Raw genomic sequence first — 16,118 nt, 5'->3', positions numbered from 1 at the left:
GGCCAGCATGGGCCACCCAGGCCTGGTGCACAATGGACTGTTTCCTGTGCAGCACTGGCCGGCCACTTGCTACAGCCTGCCGGTCTTCACCCGGCACTTCTACTGAACTGCCCATGACTGTTCTGCCTCCCTCCCCGGGGAACCTAGTGGAACAACGTGTCCCTGCTTTGCTCAAGCCAGCTCCAGCTACGTGAAGGCCACAGCTGTGGAAGAACCATGCTGCTCTACTGGACTTGATCGCTGCCAGCTTCCCGCAGGACACTGTTTGCATCAGGGTGATAGGCTCTATCTTAGGGGCAAGGGGTGTTATGTATGTAGCAGAGAGCATCTCATGCATCGCCCGGTCTGGGCATTGCCCACACGTACATAATACTGGTGATTGAACCTGGGACCTTCTGCATACCAAGCAGATGCTCTACTACTGAGCCACAGCCCCACCCCTATGATCCAAGCCATTCAATATCTTTCTCTATTGAGACTTTGCCATGAATCTCTGCTAAGCTCAACATTTTGGGCACCTTCTGCACATTTTCAGCATCTTTGTATGCATTCAAAAGGATTTTATTCCTCAAGATGGAAGATACTGCTCTGCTGGACTTGAGAAACCACAACCTAAGGATATGATCAGCAAAATTTATGGCATACACTTTAAAAATATTCAACATGCATTTCCAGCCGAGGATTTTTTTTCCCCTTCTCCTCTTAGCTCTAAAAGCACCGAGGTCCCAGCAGACCCTATAAAAATATGCGGCACTCTACAGCTCAAAGGGCAACATGAGCATTTTCTAAATTGCTTGCCTATCAAAATCATATTTGGAATTGTGTTTCCTAAGTAGATGCGGAAATTTACATTACAAAAAAGGCAGGGTGACATCAAGAAAGAGTTACTATAACTGTTCGGGAACAGCTCAGTATGGCAAAGAGGCCTCTAAGGATCCTTCGCAGAGCCCTGAGGAGTCTGTTTCTGAAATGCCAGTGATAGGAAGGCAGAAAGCCGCTAATTAAATATTTAAATCGCCATAACCATATATATGCGCGCAAAGAGAAAGGAAGTTCTAGGGATTTCCTTGGCAATTCAATTCTTTCTTGCAGCACTAGACAGGCTATGGATATTTTTAATATGTATATGTGTGTGTGTGTATATATATATATATATAAAATGTATTTATATATATATAAAACACACACACACACACATATTTATATATATATAAAACACACACACACACACACACATATATATATAATGAGGAGAGTCAAAATTTCATACTATCCCGAGTGCAATAAGCACTGAGTGTGAATAGCGTTGCTGTGCTAAAATATGAAAGCACAACACATGTTCTGGTCGCATCAGGGTTTTCTATTTGCCAGTTTAATCCTCCTGAATTCAGCTGTTGCCCATTCATCCCTTCCACATCATCGTTCGCTAATCTGTCAACCATTTTCGACAGCCAAACCAATTTTCCGTTTGCTCGGGACTTCGCCACAAGCAGGGCGCGCCGCTAATAAGATTTTCATTTGGAATGATGCCATGTCGGCCATGTTTCCTATTGTATATAAATACTGAGATTTAATGGCTTCGGGTTTTGTTTAATGTTAGCATCAGGAAACTCGGGGATGGGGGAAGAAAAGAGGGTCTAAAAACCCGAGCCCCATAGTGAAATGCGGCAGTGACAGCTATTTGCAAGGTTAATGTTGTGGAAAACAACATCCATCTTTGAAACAGTTTAATTAGCCCCATCTAGCTGACCTCACCACATAATGTTGTCAAATGTGACGTGCATCAGATTATTGGGAATATGGAGATCAATAAATATGCAACACCAGCGCTTAGAATGCTTCTGGCATCGTAGTCGTACAAATGCCATCAAACATTCGAAAGAGTAGCTGTCATCTGTCAAATGTACTAGCAAATAGACAGGCTTAAGGGGGAACCTATCAGTAAAAATAAAATATATGGGTAAGAATGAATTAGACATGGAGTGCAAAGTAAAAGGCCTGGTGCATTAAGGTTGCAGGAGAAAAATCTCAGATATACACCCATTACAGCACCATTATGTTGTATAATTACAGTATAATTCCCAGTCAAGCAGTATTACCAGTTAATCTGTTTTATTTAGCCCCATTCTCTTTTTACATCTTTTTTTTTTTTACAAGACCCAAAGAAACCCTAATTCTCTTCAGTCCTGTCAGCACATCTACGCATCCAGGAGACGCACCTGGTACAGCCCAACAGAAAAGCCAATGTAAATGTTACAGTCATGACACAGGGGTCTTTTTCTGTGGAGATGGTAGTGTTACCTCCCCCCCCCCACACATATGTCTAACAACACCCAGTATTCTTCCAAGACAAGACAGATTTGGTAGAAGGTGATCAGAAACAGAGAATCACCATGGAGGGGGAGCACTTAGTCCTTCCTTCATAACACTGCTTCTCCACTGTGTCTTTGAAGCCACCCTAGGATCCAGATGTGTCTGGTGGAGCCCCATAGGGGCAGCAGGAGGGAAATCGCAGCAAAGGCTGAGCTCTCTCTTCCCTGTCACTGCTCTCCTAATTGGCCTCTCCTGAAACTACCTTTCCTAACAAGCGGCTGTTGGGATTTTGATGCCGCCAGTTCAACCCTATGAGCTGGTATGCAGTAATGGTTTTAATTTACCCAAGTGATGCCTCCATTGCATATCTATGATAATACTGCAGGTGGGAAAACACACATAGTAAAATAAGATTAGTAACCATTACAGCTACCAGATAGGGTGTCCCTATGAGGAAGATCTTTTGGGCCTTTTATGCAGGGATGTTTCCCCACGGTCACCCCCTGCCAACTGCTTCAGGGCTTCTTTTTGATTATGCATGCCTTTTCCACCTGTCAGAGGTCGCCTTACTGTCCCCACATGTTTTGCCCACATTTTCCAGATTCTGGTTAAAACAGCATCTGGAAAACATGGGCAAAATGCACGGGGAGAGTGAGGTGATCTTTGATGGGTGGAAAAGGCATGCATAATCAAAAGGAAGCCCCGAAGCAGTCGGCAAGGGTGACTGCGGGGAAACGTCCCTGCATAAAAGGCCTTCAATTACTTCTGTGTTGGGGTCAGAACATTTAAATCAGCCTTGACATGGCAACATTTCAGAATGTTGATGGGAGATTGCATGTCAGAATGTATTTTCACACTCTGTGGATATAAAATACACCAGGTGCATAACATTGTTCTAGCACCAGTGGCAGGAGACATTTTGGGGAGGTTCGGAGTGCAAAGTAAGCTTCCTGCCATCCGCAACATACCCTTAATGCTGCCCACTTCTACCTAGTGCCAGGGTTACACTGGTGTGGCTTGGCACCTCTGTATCCAGAGATATGCCAGTGTTTCTCCCACCTTACACTGATATAAAGCTTAGTCACCATCCTAAGCCATTCAGAGGACAGGATGGGGCTATTGGTCCTCCAGATGTGGCCACTTTGGAAACCTGTTTTGAGTAGAAAAGTAGGATAGAAATACATAAACCGCAGATAATTGTGACCTACTTTACAGGCTGGCTATGAGACAGTACAAGTTTAAGAATGTAACACTCTGAAAATTAAGAATGACTATATTATATGGATAAATAACTATATTGCTACAATGGTAAGAGGAGATAAGCAGCAAATAAAAAGATCAAGCATAAAAACCGATTAAGTAAATTCTTCACAACTGGTGAAGTTCAAGGCAGACTGATCGAAATCAAGTCAATTTAAATAAATGATTTAAGTCATCAAAAAGGTCTCTGCTATAAATCACCTTCCAACTTCCTAAATTCACATTTTACCTGAACAAGAATATATACTACTTTAATGCTATAACATAGGCATGTAATTAAATAAAGCCTTTAAACTACCCAGGACTGTAATTCAAAATTTCTGATCATGCAGACTGATCATGCACAAGCAACGTAGACAATACATCATAATAGAAGTAATACAATTTTTAAAGGGCACAGAAACATCTATTAGAACCGCATGCACCAATATTTATCCATGTGAGCCAATTAGTGTTGTGCATATTGATAAACCCAAACCGAAAATAAACTTGAAATTAGCCATTTTGGTCATTTTCAGCTTTGGGTTTACCGAACATCAAAACCTGGGGATCTCCCCGAAGCTGAATACGCAATTTCCAAAAAAGCCAAATAATTAGTTGGCTTTTTCAGCTATTCGCCTTTGCGCAGAGGCACGGCTGTGTACTTGGCGGCCCCAGCCCTACGAGTGGGGGAGAAGGGGGGCGCCCACCACCCCAGGGGAAAACCCATATCCCGTTGACTGACCTGCATAGTCCTAACCAAGAATGACTAGTAAACCGTAGCTGGAGTGAAAAGGCCACAACTTTATTGATTACAGCGTTAGGCATTGGCAAGCATGAAGGACAGGATCCAGGGATCAGCTGACCTGTCCATCAGCTGATAGCACCCTGCGCCCAACCCGCCTGCTGGGCACAGCCTGAGATGGCAGTATGCTGGGCCCCACTTGGATGGAAGCCAACTGTGTGGTCCCCTGCCACTTGGGAGGAGGCCCAAACCACAGCCCCTGAGCCAGGCTTAACCAATCCTGGCCTCCCCGCAAAACCCCTTATTAGGGTCCCCAGAGTGGGAAGCGGGGCACGCAGGCCATCTTTCCCCCAAACTGGATCCAGCCCCATGCCCAAACCGCCAACCATCAGTTGTGACATATAACCCAACCATACCACATAAACAAAGGGGAGGGTGGGCGGGACAAGCGGAGTGGCGAGGAAGAACAGCTGAGGCCAGGGGCGGGGCTGCGTTTTATCCCTCCCCGGCATGCCGGCCGGTGCCGACCCCATTGGGGCCAGGTGGGCCCCATGACAGCCGGGCAGGGCCCACCAAGGGCGTGGACAGCCGCGAGGCAGATGGGAGCAGGCAGCCGTCATTGCTCTTCCTGGCCGCTCCACATAGAGCCCAGGCCTGCCCCCTCGAAGGGCCGGCCAGGGCCCCGGGGCCACCCGAGCCATCACCCCGATGCCCCCAGAACAGCTGAGGCAGCCGGTAAGCCGGGGACCCCAGCCTCCTGCCCCCCTCCTGCTCCCCCCCTGCGGGCCCACAAACCCAGATCCCCCCAGATGGATCTGATGCTTCTCCCCTTTTTCTTCCTTTTTTGACATGTTTTGTTAGGACCCCATAGTTGGGCTTCTGATGGAGACTTCCCAGCTGTGTGGATGAGCAGTCTCCTTCAGACAGCCCCCATGGTTGAGACTTCAGCTGGCTCCAATATCCCCCCCCCCAAAAAAAAACCTGCTGTCAAACTGAAGGTTGCCCTGAGTAGAGGCTACATTTCCCCACACCATGACCATCTCTTGAAATCAGATTTTTGATGACCATAACAAAGGACTGTTCACAGGAGGTCATTTACCACCATTTAAGCCATTTTCCTTAGTTTGGAAGCTAATTTGCACGGACATCATGCTATGCGCCCCAGATATGAACAGAGCCCCCAGATTTTGAGGCGCCAGCCTGTCAGTTGGCTTTTTCCACCAGTCCCTGGCAGTGCTGAACTTTTGAACCTGAAAGCTGATGGACAGCTCAGCTCACAAATGCCTGGAGGATGAGGGTAACCCCTTTGCGGGTCCATAAAATTGGACCCCATGTTCCAAAGTTCACCAAATTTCAATGACCATCCAAGGAGACTCTTGCAGCCATGCTGCAAATGTGGGTACTCTACCTCCAAAAATGCACCCATTTTGAAAAAAAATCCCCATAGACTATAATGGGCCCAAATTCTTCAGTAAACCTGGTAATAAGCCGAATACCGAAATTTACTGGTATGGGTATTCAGCTAATTCCAGGTTTGCTTAAAAAAATCAGGCCCAATAAACCTGAAATTTACTTCTTTTTTTGCACAACCCTAGAGCCAATTGACAAAAAGGAGGAATGTCTTACATCTCCTTTGAAAAGAGTATTCTTCCAGGACATAATTCCAGAGTTGCTGCTACAACAGAAAAGGTTTGGATTGCTTACCTTATTCTGTGGGAAGAAAAAGCAGCAAGCTTTTTGAAGCAAAGGGTTGAAGATACCAAATGTCAGGCAGACCTGGCTCCAGAAAAATCTGGATACCTAGTTACCCCTGCAGCATATTTTTCTCATTTGGAATTTATCAATTATAGAAAGGCCTACATTCTAGCCAGATGTCATGCTCTGCCTTCGGCCATCCGACTTGAATTGGGCATTGTTTAATATGCCTATGAATGTGTTTTAATATCAATGTACAGATATACTTATTAGGAAATGAATGTTTGCCATTCTTCTCCAGGGTCCACTGCTGGCAAATAGATTTCTTTTTGTCTCTAAAAATGATGTCTGTTTTGCAGAAAAGGAGGGATAAACAAGAAGTACAGTAGTATTTTTGAAGTATACAGTTATAAGGTACTTGGCTGGTAATTTGCAACCTTGGTACACAACATACCTTTTAGCAAGGCTATTTATTTCCCAGGGAGAATGCTATGGTACTTACGATAAAGGCCTCTGTTGGACCTCTTCATCAATAGCAAACCTTTAAGCACAGCACATCTCATAAATAGGAGTTCCACTAACACAGACTTCAAAAGGATAGAACCTGATAATTCAAAAATAGAGCTATATTAAGTGTTCCAGCAGTCCATCCATAAAAGCAGCCTTATATTCCAAACGCCTCCTCTGTGCAGTATGACAGCCTATTAGAATAATAGCAGGGAAAGCATAATTACAAGTAATCATAGACGGGAAAAGAGCTAGTTGTTTTTGTAGAGTAAAATGCCTTCCTGAACCTGGCAGAAAATGCAACACTAGTTCTAATAGAGAGGGCAGGTAACCATAGAAAATAATCACCGCACAAATCCCGGACTATTTCCTCCTATTTATTTTATTTAAAATAAAACCTTTATATGTCTTAATCTGCTTCCTATTTAATAACTTAATTTGTCCCCCAGTCTCAGCTCAGATCTACACATTCACAACTGCTATTTTATTAATAGTAATCATTATGTTAATATATTCTCCACTAACCCCATAGACTCAGGATAGCTGACAGTATCTAAAACATAGAAATACTGAGATAAGAAAAGACCCATAAATGTCATGGAAATTAACAGGGTACACAACACTCCCAGCACTGGAGATCCCCACAGGTGGTCTGAGGGAGGAGGGCCAGAGTGGAACTCCTTCCCCCAAACCCTCTCCCTTTAGTCTGACTTGCCATAGCAATCACGGTTTATGTGTACAAAGCAAAACAAATGTAATCAGCATTAATAATAGTGTGCCTATTATCCCTTTTACACAAGTGTTTTAATCAATCCACACAGAAAACCATTTATTCTCCCCTTCCCTGAAAATATTCCGGTGCATCTTTCCTGTTTATAAACGTCACTGATTTTCCAAATGCCAATACTGAATTGACAACCATTGTAAACCCTAAGATACGCAGACCTCATAGACATTCACACTGATCAACTGCCCTCCTTTGGTCTACCCTGCCCTGATGCTCCATTAACAAATTTTGACAGAGTAACAAGGGGGGAGAGGAGAGGAGAGGAAAGGAAAGGATTTATGTTTATATCAGGATACCAGGCCAACGCTGCAGCTTAGATGCTGTTGTCTTATATTCCAAAAATTTAATCCAGATGGGCTGATAGTTGTCCAGAATGTCTGCCCATTGTGCTCAATTTTCTTTTATTTCTATGTCCAACTTGTCCTCTATCAAAGGCTCTTTAGAAAGAGCTTTTCAGTGTTGTAAAACAATAGTTTTAGCCACTAGAACAGATCTAGCGATCCAAACTGGAAAAAAACATTGTCTATGATGAGATGGTAGAAAGAATACCTCAGGCAGGTTGACAGAACAAGGTTAATCTGTGTTTCTTTACCATGCTAGAATGCTGAGATGTGAGTGTAAAGCCAAAATATATCTACCAGACCTGGTTTCTGATCAATTACATCAACTTTTTTTTCTCCCCCTTTTTAAAAACCTGCATTTCTGTGTCTGCGGGGATTGGTACTGGCTTACCAGGATGCTTTAGGTAAGATTCTGTCAGTTGCAAGTGTTTTTTTTTTTTTTTAAGTTTGTTATTTGCTGGAGTTGGTTTGTGTTGGGCTGGTGGCTTTTTATGGATTCTTGAGGTTTACACTGAGATTCTCATGTTTTACATAGTTTCAGATTCTTGTATTTTACATAGTTTGTGATTCTTGCATTTTACATTGGTTGGTCTTGGCCATACTAGCAATAGCATTCTTATAGGGAGCTTCTTGGAGTTTTGTTTTGTTTTTTTGATGCATACCCATTTTTCTGCATCCAATATCTCAAGCAAACTTATAAGGCCAAGAAGAACCTTTATATACTATATCCCTTGTTCCTACACACAGACACATACAAAAACGAAATCCCAAAAATATATTAAAGAAGGATGTGAGCAAAACACACTGTTAAAGAACTCAGATGCTAACAATATCCAGTTTTGTGAACATTCATGAAGTATATTCTAACCAATATTTTAAAGCAATTTCCTCTAAACCTCATAATTAAAAAAGAAAAGAAAAATAGGAACGGAACCTTATGTAATCAGTAGTGATATTGAGTTACAATGCTTTACACAAATAAATAGGCTAATTCGTTTGAGAATTGATTAGCTTGCAAATATAAATTAAATGCAATTAATTAGATGGGAAAATTGGGATACAATTCATCTCAGTATAAATTTGTAAATACCCCAATGGGAAAGAGAGGGAAAATCCAATGTTCATTAAAATTATAAACACAAGCAGTTCATCGATTTTTCCCTTCCTCCCACCAACCATGGTTTTTAATAAATCAGTTTTAAGGAGTGAAAAGTGAGAGAGTTCTGAAATTGCAGAGGATGTAGGTTAACCTTTCACTCTTGTTTTTAAACATGAAATCCAGTGCATCTTTTAATAATGCACCTACTAGTGCGCAATTTGACAATGCAATCCTAAGCAGAATTATACCCACCTTAGCCCATTCACTTCAGTAGATTTAGGAGAATCTAATAGCCCGTTCCTGACCTCCAAGGACCAAAGTCCTTTGGAGGCCAAAAAGGGGCTGCGCTGGAATAAGTGGAATGGCTGCCGGTGACAGTCCCACTTATGCCGTCCAGGTGGGCTTGGACGGCAGCGGAGGGACCTGGATGACAGTCTCCCAGCACTGCCATGGCAGCACCATCCAGGAACACTGGCTGGGCCTTCTGTGCACAATGGCCCATGCTGGCATCCTGGGGGCGTTCCCGGGGCATGCCAGGGGCAGAGCTGTCAGTAGGCAGCTCCCTGCCCCTTTCGGCCTAGCACGCCAGTGGGGAGAACAGTGTTGCTGCACCTGCTTTTTTGCTGGCGCAGCCTCGCTGTTCTCAATGGGGCAAAATGCCTCATTTAAAAAATAAAAAGCCGTTGAAAGGCTTTTTAACGCTTTCAGTGGCTGGGAAATGGCTTTGGAGAAGCCGCAGCAGCACCTTGGCCAAGCCGTCCCCGGCCGCCGACAGTTCAAGAATGGGCTGTTACTCTGTTTAGAACTGCACTGCAAGTCCCCAGTGTGGATTCTAACAGGTTTAGGTTGATCTCTGTTTTGGTACTTCTACAGTAATTTCCTTAATTACTTTTTAGCCTTCATGTTTTGCCACTGCACTTGCATGCCCTGACAACAGCCCATATTTCCATAGGAAGGTCCACCGTACACCTGAAGAACTGCTTGTCTCAGCAATTTTAATCTTTCTTTGTATTCTCTTCCTTAGAATTTTTCTGTCTCACCTTTTCTTCCCTTCCCATGTGAGCAAATGGGGGGACAATTGTGACTTGGTAGTCCAAATTTCCCAACATCCTCACAATTTCTTCCAGACATTTAATTCCACCTTGGAGATAAATCTACAACAGTTAATAACCCACCTCCATTATGAGAAGTTTGTATTTAATTATATGAAGGAGAATAATCACAGGCTTTCTGTGCCTTTTCATAAAAAATTCCTTACCTAGTTAGCTTGTCACAATTGAGCAGGCAAGTAGCTATTTACAAGAATAGATTAATAGACAAGAAGAGATGCCTGGGCTGAAGCCTGGTCACACTTTAATATGGAAGTGTGTGTGTAAACCGCTGTCAAATCACAGCCTACTTATGGTGACCCCGTAGGGTTTTCAAGGCAAGAGACTTACAGAGGTGGTTTGTCATTGCCTTGCTCTGCATATGACCCTGGTATTCCTTGGTGGTTTCCCATCCAGTTACTAACCAGTGCTGACCCTTCTTAACTTTTGAAATCTGATGAGATCAAACTAGCCTGGGCCACATTTAATATGGAAGACCTGCTCCTAACTCCAAATGGGTTGGATCCAGTGATCCATTCCTGCATTTTCCACCACAGCAGTCCCTTCTGGTCCCAGAAAGGTAGTGTGACATGAACAGACTCATAGACACATGATCTATCCCCTACTTCCCCTACTGTAACTGTAGTTTCACTGACACAAGAGACAGGAGGGCAGTTTTGACCATGTGGTTCATGTGACCATGAGAATTTTCCCATATGGAAGGGAACTATTGGGAGGAGGCGAACGCAGCCACCAACTGCCAGCACCTTTCACTAGGGCTGTTGGAAAAAAAATTCGGTATAGTTCGGCTTCGGCAAAATTCAGCCCATTTTTATTCGGGCCGTGCCGAACTCCGAACTCCCCCACTTCGGATCCCCGGAAATTCAGGGGGATCCAGAGTTCGGGGGAAAATTCGCCCCCCCCGCGCGCCTTCAGGGGGCTTCCCTGAAGGCGCGCAGGGGGCCCTTTAAACAAGCCCCTCTGCGCTGTCTGCGCAGGCAGCGCAGAGGGTCTTGCCAGCCCCCCGCCAGCCCTGCCGGGAGTCCTGGCAGGGCTGGGGGGGTCTTAAAATAGATCTGTGCCTCCTGGCCGGGAGGCACAGATCTATTTAAAGGGCCCGCCACGCGCCTCCATGGAAGCTCCCTGGAGGCACGCGGTGGGTCTTCAAACAGATCTGCGCCTCCCGGCAGGGGGGCACAGATCTATTTAAAGCCCACCCCCAGCCCTGCCGGGAGTCCCGGCAGGGATGGCGGGGTGCTGGCAAGACCCTCTGGGCTGTCTTTGCAGACAGCGCAGAGGGTTTCCAGACCCCCCCAGCCCTGACGGGAGTCCTGGCAGGGCTGGCGGGGTGCTGGCAAGACCCTCTGGGCTGTCTTTGCAGACAGCACAGAGGGTTTCCAGACCCCCCCCCAGCCTTGCCGGGAGTCCCGGCAGGGCTGGCGGGGTGCTGGCAAGATCCTCTGTGCTGTCTGCAAAGACAGCCCAGAGGGTCTTGCCAGCCCCCCCCCCCAGCCCTGCCGGGAGTCCTGGCAGGGCTGGGGGCGTGTCTTTAAATAGATCTGTGCCTCCCGGCCGGAAGCTCCCTGGAGGCCTGGGGGGGGGGAAAACAGATCTGCGCCTTCCAGCTGGAAGGCGCAGATCTGTTTAAAGGGGCCGAATTTGCCAAATTTATTCAGGACACCCCGAACTCGGTGAATTCAGCTCCCCGGTTCCCCCCCCTTTTTGAGTTCGGTTCATCCGAACCGAAAAACCGCCGAATTGCGGGAAATTTGGCTGGTTTTTTGGTTCGGACCGAATCAACAGCCCTACCTTTCACTGATCCAACCTACTGTGGATTCAACCTACTGTGCAATCAGGAGAATGTACTCCACAGTTTTGGCACTGATACGGGTTTTCATGGTTTCACTCTGGCTTTTCTGCTTCCTTGGCAGATGGGCTAGAAGTGGTATCAGCAGAGATATGGTGACACAGGGGAAAAACAGGATTCTACATGGTATCATAAAACTTCTGGCTTGGCTCTTTGGTTTAAAAGACAAGACTTGGTTGTAGTGAAGACCTGGGCTTCCAATACGAACATTGTACATGGAAATATTCTTTCTAAGGAGGGGGCATTAGCTTTAGTCCCATGTCTATGCATGAGCAGCTGTGGTACTCTGTTCATCTCAGTAAATTCACTTTAGAGTAGAATTCCATTATGGAAGTTCTCCCTGTACATCATCCACAAAATAAAGGCATGCTTAAACTGTGATTCGATCCACCGATATAGACTTTTGTACTGCATCCATCAGTGCCAGTGCACTAAGCATTTAGAGCCAGAGCAAAGCAGGCAATTTAAAAAGGCTACACATGAGGGAAACATTTCTGACAGCCTTCCCCAGTGAGCCACACTGTGAGCCAGGATGTAGCTGGAGGGGTCCAGTGATGGTCCAGAAGATCACTGAACCCAAACTCCATCTGTATAAGAGTACAACAGTAGGGATGCTCGAATATTCACCAGTTTGGCTCATGTCTTGTTTGCTAGTTGCAAACAAGATGACTGCAGCAGCACCCTGCCTGTGTTCCACAGCACCTAATATAATAGGCATTCTCTTCTGACCCTGGAGAGAATAGATATGCATCATAAGTAGTATCCATTTTTACTAGTAGCCATGGATAGCCGTCTCCTCCATGAATATGTCCACTCCCCTCTTATAGCCTTCCAATTTGGCAGCCATCCCCAAATCCTGGGGCAGGGAGTTCCACAATTTAACTATGTGTTGTGTGAAGAAATATTTCCTTTTATCTGTTTTGAATCTCTCACCCTCATCATCAAGGTCAGAAGTAGAAAAGTCAGCAGCTAGGCATCTCTCCATCATGCCCAGACTGTGACTTCACTACAATTATATTTGAATTGATACTTGTAACTTTTTTAAGTGCCATAAGCCCACACGGCAGTCAATTGTCTGGTTGAAAAGTTGGGCGAAATCACAATCAGATAATACATTAACATTTCAGCATCGCCACTGCACACAGAGGATGTTGCAGCTACAAACTCAGCAGGTATCACATGATGCAAGGAACAAATACAGTTTCACCTCTTCCCATTATATGTCTGAGTCTTGCCTGCCTCCTCAGGAGAGCCAGCGTGGTGCAGTGGTTAAGAGCAGTGAACTCTAATCTGGAGAACCGGGTTTGATACCCCACTCCTCCACATGAGTGGTGGGCTCTAACCTGGTGAACTAGGTTGGTTTCCCCACTCCTACACACGAAGCCTGCTGGGTGACTTTGGGCTAGTCACACTTCTCTTCAAACTCTCTCAGCCCCACCTACCTCACAATGTGTCTGTTGTGGGGAGAGGAAGGGAAGGAGATTGTAAACCGGTTTCAATCTCCTTCAAAGGTAGAGAAAGTCAACGTATAAAAACCAGCTCTTCTTCTTCTCATAAGAACATAAGAAAGGCCCTGCTGGATCAGACCAAGGCCCATCAAGTCCAGCAGTCTGTTCACACAGTAGCCAACCAGGTGACTCCAGGAAGCCACTAACAAGATGAGTGCAGCAGCACCATCCTGCCTGTGTTCCACCGCACCCAAAATAATAGGCATGCTCCTCTGATACTAGAGAGAATAGGTATGCAGCATGACTAGTATCCATTCTAACTAACAGCCATGAATACCCCTCTCCTCCATGAATATGTCCACTCCCCTCTTAAAGCCCTCCAAGCTGGCAGCCATCACCACATCCTGGGGCAGGGAGTTCCACAATTTAACTATGCGTTGTGTGAAAAAAATACTTCCTTTTATCTGTTTTGAATCTCTCACCCTCCAGCTTTAGCAGATGACCCCGTGTTCTAGTATTATGGGAGAGGGAGAAAAACTTCTTCCTGTCCACTCTCTCCAAACCATGCATAATTTTATAGACCTCTATCATGTCTCCCCTCATCCGCCTTCTTTCCAAGCTAAACAGCCCTAAGCGTCTTAACCACTTCCCATAGGACAGTTGCTCTAGTCCCCTAATCATTCTGGTTGCTCTTTTCTGCACCTTCTCAAGCTCTGTAATATCCTTTTTTAGGTGTGGTGACCAGAACTGGACACAGTATTCCAAGTGTGGTCTCACCACAGATTTGTACAAGGGCAGTATGATATCAGCAGTTTTATTCTCTATTCCTCGTCTAATTATAGCCAGCATGGAATTTGCCTTTTTTACAGCAGCCGCACACTGGGTTGACATCTTCATTGAGCTATCCACTACCACCCCAAGATCCCTTTCTTGGTCTGTCGCTGCCAGCACAGATCCCATCAGTGTATATGTGAAGTTGGGATTTTTTGTCCCAATATGCATCACTTTACACTTACTCACATTGAATCTCATTTGCCATTTTAATGCCCATTCTTCCAGTATGCAGAGATCCTTCTGGAGCTCTTCACAGTCCGATCTTGTTTTAACCACCCTAAATAATTTGGTGACATCTGCAAACTTGGCTACTTCACTGTTCATCACTTGGGTGCTAGAGTTGCCACCTGAAGCGTTTCAAAATTCAGGGACATTTTGTAAGACTATGTCAGCACTGCTCATTCGCTCACTGTCTTGACTGTGTGCCTCTTTATCAGCTTACTGGTTCAGTGCCTTTTCGACCTCCAGGTGGCACAACTGTTTTCCTGTTCTGCCACTTTAATAAAGCTTCTTGATTTAGCCTTCAAAGTTGCATCCAAAGGGGCCTTTCCACATCTAGTAGGCATCTTATTCATCTCCCACTACAGCTCAGCAGCGGCAGACTGGGTCTAAAAATATTGGTTGCCAGGAGACAAAGGGGGCCCCACCCACAACTATAAGGCTATCATTTAATTTTTATAAGAAATAAATAAAATTTTCAGAAAATGCATAAGTGGAAAAAAGGTACAATTAAAAATACTCCTGTAGTCACTAAAGCCACGCACAAAGGGTGATGGATTACAAGTGTTAAGAGACTCAAAGGCCAAGCAGTATGAACAATATAAGCACCTATTTTCTTTGTTATATGTTAGCCATTTTTATTAAAATAGTAATACAACATAAATTTTACTTGCATACATTAATAATATTGTAATTTCTATTATATTTTCAAGCTACTAAAAGGTCATTAACATTTTTAACATATTGTCTAATGTTTAAGGGGCCCACTTCATCAGGGGTCCACAGGGCCCACTTGCCAATGGGCAAGCTGACACCCTGGCCAGTCCGCCACTGCAGCTCAGTGCAAGGAAGTGGAACTAATTTTTTAAAAATGTTCACTCAAAATGCTGTAGAATCCTATAGACCCCTCACCCTTATTAAAAATCTGGTAATGAGGCCCTAAGAAGAGCATCAGGTAGATGCTAGACTGGCATTCAGCAGGAGCAGAGCAGTATTGTGGGATTTCCTTGTCTAGCAGTACAAACCTAAGCAGAGTGACATCCTTCAAAGCCCACTGATTTCAATAATTCTCCTTAGAATTGCATTGTAATATGCTCACCTCTGTCCTTCAGGTGCCTCGTTTTGGAGACAAAGGGTTTCTTGTTCTTCCAGTGCAGTTTTCAATGTGCTCATTTTATGCTGCTGCTAGATTCTAGTCATTTTAGGGGATGTTCGAATTAGCTTTATTGGTTTTTAGGTTTTCTATTTAAACCTGTGAAACATTTTGGGACCCTTTTGCTTAAAATGAGGATGTAAAATGCTGTAAGTAAACGGGAAAAGCACTGCATTAACTAGGGTTTCCAACCTCCAGGTACTAGCTGGAGATCTCCTGCTATTACAACTGATCTCCATCTGACCTAGATCAGTTCCCCTGGAGAAAATGGCCACTTTGGCTATTGGACTCTATGGCATTGAAGTCCCTCCCCTCCCCAAACCCTGCCCTCCTTAGGATCCTCCCCGAAAACCTCCTGCCAGTGGTGAAGAGGGACCTGGAATCCCTAGCACTGACTCTTATAAATGAGCACTGGCAGCCATTGCATTGGATTCAATTAACTGTAGACAGAAAAGGGCCAGAGGACCCTCAGGAATAGGGCTGCCAACCTCCAGGTGGGTCCTGGAGATCTCCTGGAATTACTACTGATCTCCAGGTGACAGAGATCAGCTACCCTGGTGCAAATGGCTGCTTTGGAGGGTGGACTCTATGGCATTATACCCTACTGAGTTCCTGCCCCTCCCAAACCCCATCCTTTCTAGACTCTACCCTCAAATCTCCAGAAATTTCTCCACCTGGAGCTGGCAACTGCTCGGGAATAATGTGAGATGCAATTCAGGATGCTGTTATTCCAGCTAAAATCATTAGAAACCAGTCCCCATTTTGCATGAGCTCTTCTGTGAC

Source organism: Euleptes europaea, chromosome 5, assembly GCF_029931775.1.
Source record: "Euleptes europaea isolate rEulEur1 chromosome 5, rEulEur1.hap1, whole genome shotgun sequence".
Taxonomy (NCBI): Eukaryota; Metazoa; Chordata; class Lepidosauria; order Squamata; family Sphaerodactylidae; genus Euleptes; species Euleptes europaea.
The sequence above is the reverse complement of the archived record's forward strand: the minus strand, read 5'-3'. Positions refer to the sequence as shown.